Source organism: Colobus angolensis, unplaced genomic scaffold (genome assembly GCF_000951035.1).
Source record: "Colobus angolensis palliatus isolate OR3802 unplaced genomic scaffold, Cang.pa_1.0 Scaffold67, whole genome shotgun sequence".
In the NCBI taxonomy this organism is placed as follows: Eukaryota; Metazoa; Chordata; class Mammalia; order Primates; family Cercopithecidae; genus Colobus; species Colobus angolensis.
The window spans coordinates 7,078,745-7,086,659 of record NW_012120376.1 but is presented as its reverse complement, the minus strand read 5'-3'; the positions used below and the strand labels follow the sequence as shown (position 1 = coordinate 7,086,659).

At 53.0% G+C, this 7,915-nt stretch overlaps 1 protein-coding gene across 2 annotated transcripts in view; it reads right to left on the bottom strand.

Annotated features, from left to right (window-relative positions):
* The window catches only part of BAZ2A (bromodomain adjacent to zinc finger domain, 2A), a 39,060-nt gene that overhangs the window by 29,707 nt on the left and 1,438 nt on the right, over positions 1-7,915 (bottom strand). The window contains exon 1 of one of the 2 annotated variants that reach the window (XM_011926095.1): positions 3,392-3,594. The exons of the other annotated variant lie outside the window; for it this stretch is intronic. The gene's annotated coding sequence lies outside the window, so the exon portion shown is untranslated. Of the gene's footprint in view, positions 1-3,391; positions 3,595-7,915 lie in introns of those variants that run through there. 2 annotated transcript variants of the gene reach the window in all.

Sequence of the window (7,915 nt, the reverse complement as noted above, 5' to 3'; positions counted from 1 at the left end):
GGGAGGCTGAGGCAGGAGAATGGCGTAAACCCGGGAGGCGGAGCTTGCAGTGAGCAGAGATCCGGCCACTGCACTCCAGCCTGGGCGACAGAGCGAGACTCCGTCTCAAAAAAAAAAAAAAAAAAAAAAAAAAGTCCAAAGACTCAAGAGTCGTTCTTTCCTTTCTTTACTCTTTTAACCCCCAAACAGGGAAAATCAACTTGCTGTTCTGCCAAGTGCCAATTCAGGTAAGTAAACAAAGGCTGAAGAAAGGGGAACTTAAAATCAGCCCCATCGGACTGCAACTTAAAGGAACTAATCAGGGGCAAGAAAAAGGATGCTGACAGATGGACTGTTTTTACTGTTTCTAGAGTATCAAAAACCCCAACAGCCCCAGTGAGAAGAGCAATGATGCTATCTTACTAGTGATGATGCCACTTTCACACAATCATAAGTGTCTATCTGCTCCTATACTGGATCTTTAATCTAGGGATCTTCATCTAGGTGGGAGGTTTTTGCCTGGAAAATAAATAGTGAAAGGATGATTTAAATGACAGGCTTAGATAGTTTTCAGAATAGTCCAAATAATCTTAAAAATGTATCTTTCAAGGCTGGGCGTGGTGGCTCACGCCTGTAACCCCAGCACTTTGGGAGGCTGAGTTCAAGTTCGAGACCAGCCTGACCAACACGGCGAAACCCCGTCTCTACTAAAAATACAAAAATTAGCCAGGCACGGTGGTGCGTGCCTGTAATTCCAGCTACTGGAGGGCTGAGGCAGGAGGATCACTTGAACCTGGGAGATGAAGGTTGCAGTGAGTCGAGATGGTGCCACTGTATTCCAGCCTGGGCAACAGTGCAAGACTCCATCTCAAAAAAAAAAACTTTATCTTTCAAAATCTAAAATCCTGTGGTCATAGGCTGGGCATGGTGGCTCATGCCTGTAATCTCAGTACTTTGGGAAGCTAAAGCGGATGGGTCACTTGAGCCTAGGAGTTCAAGACCAGCCTGTGCAAAGTGGCAAAACCCCACCTCTACAAAAATTACAAAAAATTAGCCAGGTGTGGTGGTGCGTGTCTGTGGTCCCAGCTACTCAGGACGCTGAGGTGGGAGGATCACTTGAGCTGAAGAGGTTGGGGCTGCAATGAGCCATGATGGCACCACTGCACTCCAGCCTGGGCGTCGGAGTGAGACCCTATCTCAAAAAAAAAAGAGAGAAGAGACCAGGCATGGTGGCTCACGCCTGTAATCCCAGCACTTTGGGAGGCCGAAGCGGGTGGATCACCTGAGGTCAGGAGTTCAAGACCAGCCTGGCCAACATGATGAAACCCCATCTCTACTAAAAATAAAGAAATTAGCCGGATGTGGTGGCAGGCTCCTGTAATGCCAGCTACTCAGGAGGCTGAGGCAGGCGACTCGCTTGAACCCCGGAGGCAGAGGTTGCAGTAAGCCGAGATCATACCACTGCACTCCAGCCTGGGCAACAAGAGCAAAATTCCGTCTCAAAAAAAAAAAAAAGAAAAGAAAGAAAAATAAAATTCTGTGGCCAACTGTTGCTCCTAACCAAATCCAGTGTGCAACAAAATGCCTGGGGACATAACACACAGTCCATCACTATATGTTATAGGAGAAATATCCTGGGATTATCAACTGAAAAGAAAGAAAAATAAATCTGGGCACATGACTTTGCAGGGAACAGAGGAAACGCTTACCAATCTCCAAGAAGAATAAGAGGGGAGATGTTCTTTTATGGATTAAAGAGTAAGTCATATGATAACAAACTGTACTATTCTAATTAGCTGGTTCTGCAGAAGGTAATATCTCCAGCACCCTCAGTCAAATAACAGGCTTCCCACAGGGGCTGCCCTTAGGCTAGAATCACCACTGAGGATGGACTTCACCAATCTCAGTCTGTGAATCAGTCCCTACGCCCAACACACAAATCCATCTAATAGTTAAATCTTCCTCACCGCTTCCTCTTCCTCCACTTCTCAGAATCTATCCTTCTTCACAAGCTCCCTAGCTCAGGTGCTCTGCAATATAGAAACTATCATAATAACTATACTAAGTAGGACCCCAAGAAGCTACTCGTGCCACAAAAGATCCCTAGTCTCCCTGACAGCTCTCTATGCTAAGGGAATTTGCATCACTTATATAGAGTGTACCCCGCTGGTAGGTAACTGAGTTTGCTTCTCTATGACCTCTAGCTCAAGGGAAAACAAAACAAAACCAGACAGGAAGACAGAGATGTTAGGGAGGAGGGATTGGGATACGTGAGTCAACTAAGTTGACTACTTCCAATTGACAAGTTTACAAAAAAAAAAAAAAGTCCAAGGAAAGGTCTCTCGGACCACATGGTTGGCAAGATCCAAGCTTGCCCAGAAGGCTTCAGAAAATGAAACCAAATCTGATTAAAATGGACATTTCAAAACAACAAGACACGCAGCAGCAAACGCACAGCTGCCATTTCCCGGCCACTTCCTGCGGGAGGCTGGGGGAGGGGCTGTTTGTGTACAGATGGAGGTGCAAGCTATCCCCCTCCGTCTTCCCCCAAAGCAGACAAATCTCTCACTTCAATAAACCATACAAAGGATAACTGCTATTGGCATTGCCTTCTCCTGAAAACTGGGAACACCGAGAAAGAAAGGGATGATGCGATATTACCTTTCTGCCACGGAAGCGGGGATCCCCTCAGTGGGGAATCTCCTTGGAAAAAGGAATTCCTATTTATTCTTCCCTTCTGCCCCTCAGCCCAGCTCAAATTCAAAAGCCTCAGCGGAAGCCCTATCAACCTCCATCCCCGGAATGGGGGATTCTCCCGGGACGCGAGGGCCCCGAGCCAAGAGCAGCACCACCCTCAGCAAGGAAGGCCCTCTGCTGATCTCCACGCTCAAGAGAATGGGTGCGCTCCCCGAGGGAGACACTCTCAGACCCCTGGAAACCCCTTCCGCCTTCCACTCAGCGCAGCCAAAACGCCCAGCTCCCTGCAAACAGAGCGTTTAACCCGCCAAGGGAACCCCTTCACCCCCCACTCGCGCTCAGGCAATCCCCACCCCCACCCGAGGAGGTGGAGCCCCTCCCGGGGATTCCACCCCAAGTCCCCCATAGGAGTCATCTCCACCAGGCAGGTGGCTTCTCCGCCTCCTCACAGTCGTCGCCAGGAGCCCCTACAGCTCCTCCTGCCCCCGCGGCCCCATCCGGGGTCCTCAGCAGCCCCACCAGCCCTGTTCTCCTCCCAGACCCCAGGGCAAGGAGACCCTCGCCTCAGGTTGGATCCTCGCAGGAAATAAGCTCCAGTCGGCTTCCTGCCCCGGCGAGGCTCAAGCCGGCTGTGAAGCCTCGGTTCCCCGGGGGAAGTCTCGGATGAAAGTGGGGCTCCCTCCCCCTCAGGCCCCTGGCCACAGACCCCACAAACCTGAGGCAGCGGCGTCCAGCCAGGCTCGGGGCTCGTCTCTCCCCGGGTAACAGGCGGTTCACATGGCCGCGCTCCGGGCGCCAGAAGAGGTGGAGACGCCCGCTGGGGGAGGGGGTCTGGGGTCCGGGGTCCGGGAGGGGGGAGGGGGACGCGGCTCAACCGCGGGGCCCGAAAGGAGCCAACATGGCCGGCGGGGGAGGAGTGAGTCGCAGCCGGAGGGGGCGGAGAAGCCTAGGCCGGGAGAGAGAGTCTCCCCACGCGGCCTCCGCCACAGGGTCCTAAAGCCTGCCAGTCTCTCTTCCCGACCCGGACCTGGGTCCTAGCGCCGCTGTGTCTCCTGCAACCCTGGCCACCTTGCCCACCTGGCAGCTCCCTCTGCACCCGCGGCAGTAGTCCTGCTTCACACAGGGCAAACTGAAAGGCGTGCCACAGTCCCAAGGTTAACCTAAAAGACTAGACCAAATGTCTAGGCCCAAAGGCATGTGCCACTTCTCTAACAGGCTGGTAGGGGGTGAGAATCAGGGGAATTTCGGGGGCAGTTGTTTCCCAGGTAGGGTAATGGAAACGTGGAAATAGAAAGGTTACTCAGGGCGCTAAAGGGATGGGGAGAGGCAAGAGAGTCTGCCACCCACTCACCTCTGTCCCTTCAGTGCTGCCTGGTCCTGCCTGGATCACCACTTTGCTGGCGACATCTGCAGGGTCCTGGTCACTGGAAAGGAAAGATTCCTGTGCGTAGGGGAAAGAAGGTTCAGCTTTGGAACCAGACAGCAAAGACCTGAGTGTAGCCTAAATGCAGTCAGAGAAGTAAAGGATAAGCTGAAAACTAATCAGCAAAAAGATGTCACAAATGTCCACCCAGTCTATAATTCTGTAAATTTTTTTCTGACAGGGCTACGTAACTGTGTGAAAACTCAGAACAGAAAAGTAAAATCTAGCAGAGGACTAGAGTTTGGCTGTCACCTAAAATGTCTACTGCAGAGCCCCAGGATGAAGAACAGTGTCATATGATATTAGAGCTTAGAGAATTTCTAGTTCATCCTTCTCTCCTTCATCAGATGAAGAAATTAAGACCCAAAGAGGTTCAATGACTTCTTCAAGGTCAAACAGTGGATAAAATATGACAAGAAAGGAAACCTGGTTTCCTTTCCTTGCAACTCAACACTCTGCAGGCTTCAAGATAATTCCCATTCAATTCAGTGCAACGCAGTTCTAGAAACAATTGCCTAAACTGTGCAAAGCTCAGGCTGCTGAATATTCTGGAAAAGCGACAGAGTGGGGATGATGAAACTCTGGCAAGTTGTGTGTGGGGGGGTGTCAACAAATACATTTTCCTCTGGGGTTCTGAGGAGGAAAGAGATCTGAAAAATGGGCAGAGTTGGGGGGTGAGATCCATCAGTCTAGATTGGATTTCGTTACTCCACAGAGGGGTGGGCTCTTCCTGAGTTTTGGGGAAAGACTCCACCCCACCCCTCACTCCCCACTACAAATGGCTCAGAGAGGATAAGAAGGAAGCTAGCTTTAGCAAAGGCTCATAGAGTGTGTGGGCCACAAACAGAGAAGGCTAACGGGGGTTTCTCTTCCTCTCTCGAGATAAGTAGATTACCAGTGGAGGGAATAGGCAGGTGGAAACCAAAACCCTTCTCTCCTCCCTGTCGAAACAACAGATTTACAGGTCACCTTGGGGAAAAAAAAAATACTCCTCCAACAGCCTGCCGACCTCAAATCCCTGAGTAGGTGGAGGTCACACTCAGGGGAGAGGTTTCCTTCCTTCTAGAGAAAGGAGGGCTCTGGCAAACTTCTGCTAAGAAATGCCTCTCTATCCCCAAATAAAAAAGGCTGGGGAAGAAAGGCATAAAACTGACGCCTCAAGGGCGGCGGGATGGGGGTGGGGGTAAGGAAGCTGGTATCCCTTTTTCCTCCCTTCCCTTTTCCAGGGCAGATGAGGGAGGATCTTCCTACCTCCCGCTCCCAATCTTAAAGGGGGCCGGCCAGTCGGGGACAGGGCAGGCAGGGGAGGAGCCTGCGCCCATCAGACGGGTGTAGCCACGCCCCTCCCCACACCCACACACACCCACCGCCGGCTCCACTCTGCTCCGGAAGAGCCGGTTACTCCTGTGCCCCACTGACTGCCCCCACCCCTTCCGAGCCCCAGGCCTAGTCTCCAGGGCAACCTTTAGGACTATTCCAGCCAGGAGCGGCTGGGAGAGGGGGTGTTGGATAGGAGAGGACCACCTGGGATTAGAAAAGAAAACGAGGTAGGATCCATTCTTCCCATCTGGTGCAGAAAGACTGCAATCATCTTCATCCCTGAATGAGACTCCGCCTCATCTCATCTAATCAGGATCTTCCCTGCTCTGAGGAAGGATGAGGTTGGGGTGACAGTGTGCCCAACAGCTGGATGTTTACTTCCTGCTATAAGGCACCCTATTCTGCAGCTGTGCTTCTCCCCCCATCCAGAGGACAGAGGGCAGACTAACTCCAAATGTCCTGAAACATTCCTCAGTCCCATCAGATGTGGCTGATCACCCACCCACCTCTCTTTTCCCCACCCATTTCCTTTCAGGAAGCTACTAGAAAGGGGAAGGGGCAAATGGTCATTTTATCAGCAACTTGTAAGAAAGGTCTCCAGGGAATAGGCTGAACCTCAAGCCAGGCCACTGGACTAGTAATGAAGAGAATGGGGAGGGACAAACTAGCACCTGCTCCCCATTTCTCACCCTCCTGTGTTCCTGCGGCACCTCCCTGACTCTGGGGTCAGCTGCCACGGTGCCTGGCTCCACTCTGGAGCCAGATGGCTGGGGCTGGGAGGAGGAAGTGAGAGAAGGGGATTCGTTTGCATCCCTCTAGGTCCTTCCCTCTCCCCCACCAGATACTCCTGGCATCCAACCCCAAACACCACTGCTGAACACCCTCTCCTCCCCTCAGCACCCCCGCCAAACATGACTTAGAAGAGTCTGAAGCAGATCCTGACACCCAGTCCCCTAATTCTGGAGGTGAGGAGTGGGAAATGACAGAGCATAGCTAGGGGCGCAGCTGGACTAGGGGCGGAGGGGGAATTCTCTAATGGAGGTGGGATAATTATTAAAGACCTCCCTTCCCCTCACTGGCTGAATGGATCATACTGTTAACAGGGTCTGTCTAGCAGGGAGATGGCTCTCAGCCGAGTAACCATTCCAGCTGGACACCCCCCCCAACAGGTTAAAGAAAAAGTCTTCACCCTCTCTGCATTCTGGAAAGGCTAGATTCTCCCTAATACATCACAAGGACCATACCCCTCCCCTTCTTTCCCTTTTTTTTTTTTTTTTTTTGGAGACAGTCTTGCTCTGTCACCCAGGCTGGAGTGCAGTGTCGTGATTTCAGCTTGCTGCAATCTACACCTGCCAGGTTCAAGCGATTCTTGTGCCTCAACCTCCCGAGTAGCTGGGATTACAGGCACACGCCACGACGACCAGCTAATTTTTGTATATTTTGTAGAGACGGGGTTTTGCCATGTTGCCCAGGCTGGTTTAGAACTCCTGACCTCAAGTGATCTGCCCGCCTTAGGCCTCCCAAAGTACTGGGATTACAGGCGAGCACCACCCCACCCCGGCCCCCTTCTCCCCTTTAAGTCGACAGGTGGCTCCTCAGATTCACACAGTCTTGTTTCCAAACTTCCCAATGGGATTCTCTATGGTGGTCCTGTAAGTTAGAGAAAGCCCCTATTTTCTAGGGAGCCGGGGGGCTTCCTTTGCGTCTGAACAGAGAAGACTGGACTTCTCTTGCCTTCCTCATCGCCCCAACTCCCTTAGAGATTTAGCCCCAGCTCCCCACCCACTCTCTCCCAACCGTCCCTGAGGCCCTGAAGCACAAGATTCCGGCAGCGCCCTAGCCCCCAGCATCCAGGTTCTGGGGGAGGGGCCTTCCTAGGCTGCACCGACCAACCCTAGGCCCAAGAGGACAGCCCTTCCCACCTGGGCTCAGTAGGCGGTGCTGAGGTTGGACCCCAAGCTCCAGCAGATGTAGGGTGGGGTGAGGACTACAGAAAAGGTTTAGATGAGGCTTAGCTGAACTTAAAGGGCTGAGCGGAGCAGAGGCAGATAGTGTTGTCGATGTTGCTCCCCCGCCCCCCTTACTACGGGGAAGGAGAGGAGTTAGGGTGGGTATCCCCCCTCCCATTGGGGTTAGGAAGGCGTGGGAAAGCGCTAGTTCCAGAGGGGAGGAGGCGAAACCCAGACCGCGGGAGATTTTTCTGGCGAGGAAGGCGCGGGGGAGGGGGAGATCCTGGGCCCAGAATAGGAAGGGTACTCGGGAGAGGATGGCGGAGAGGCGTGAGAAGCCTCCGGATTCCGGTCGCAAAGGACAGGGGGAAAATGGGCGAGTAGATAGTTCAGGGCAGAGAGGAAGGGCAGCTCCCTGAGGGGGAGAGTCAGATCCCGAATCCCGGGGCAGCAGGGATCCCGGGGCAGGATACCGCAGGAACGGCCCGCCAGGGGACTCCGGAGCTGGAGGTGGGTGCCGGGCCTCACCTGGAGCAGGGCCGGGCCG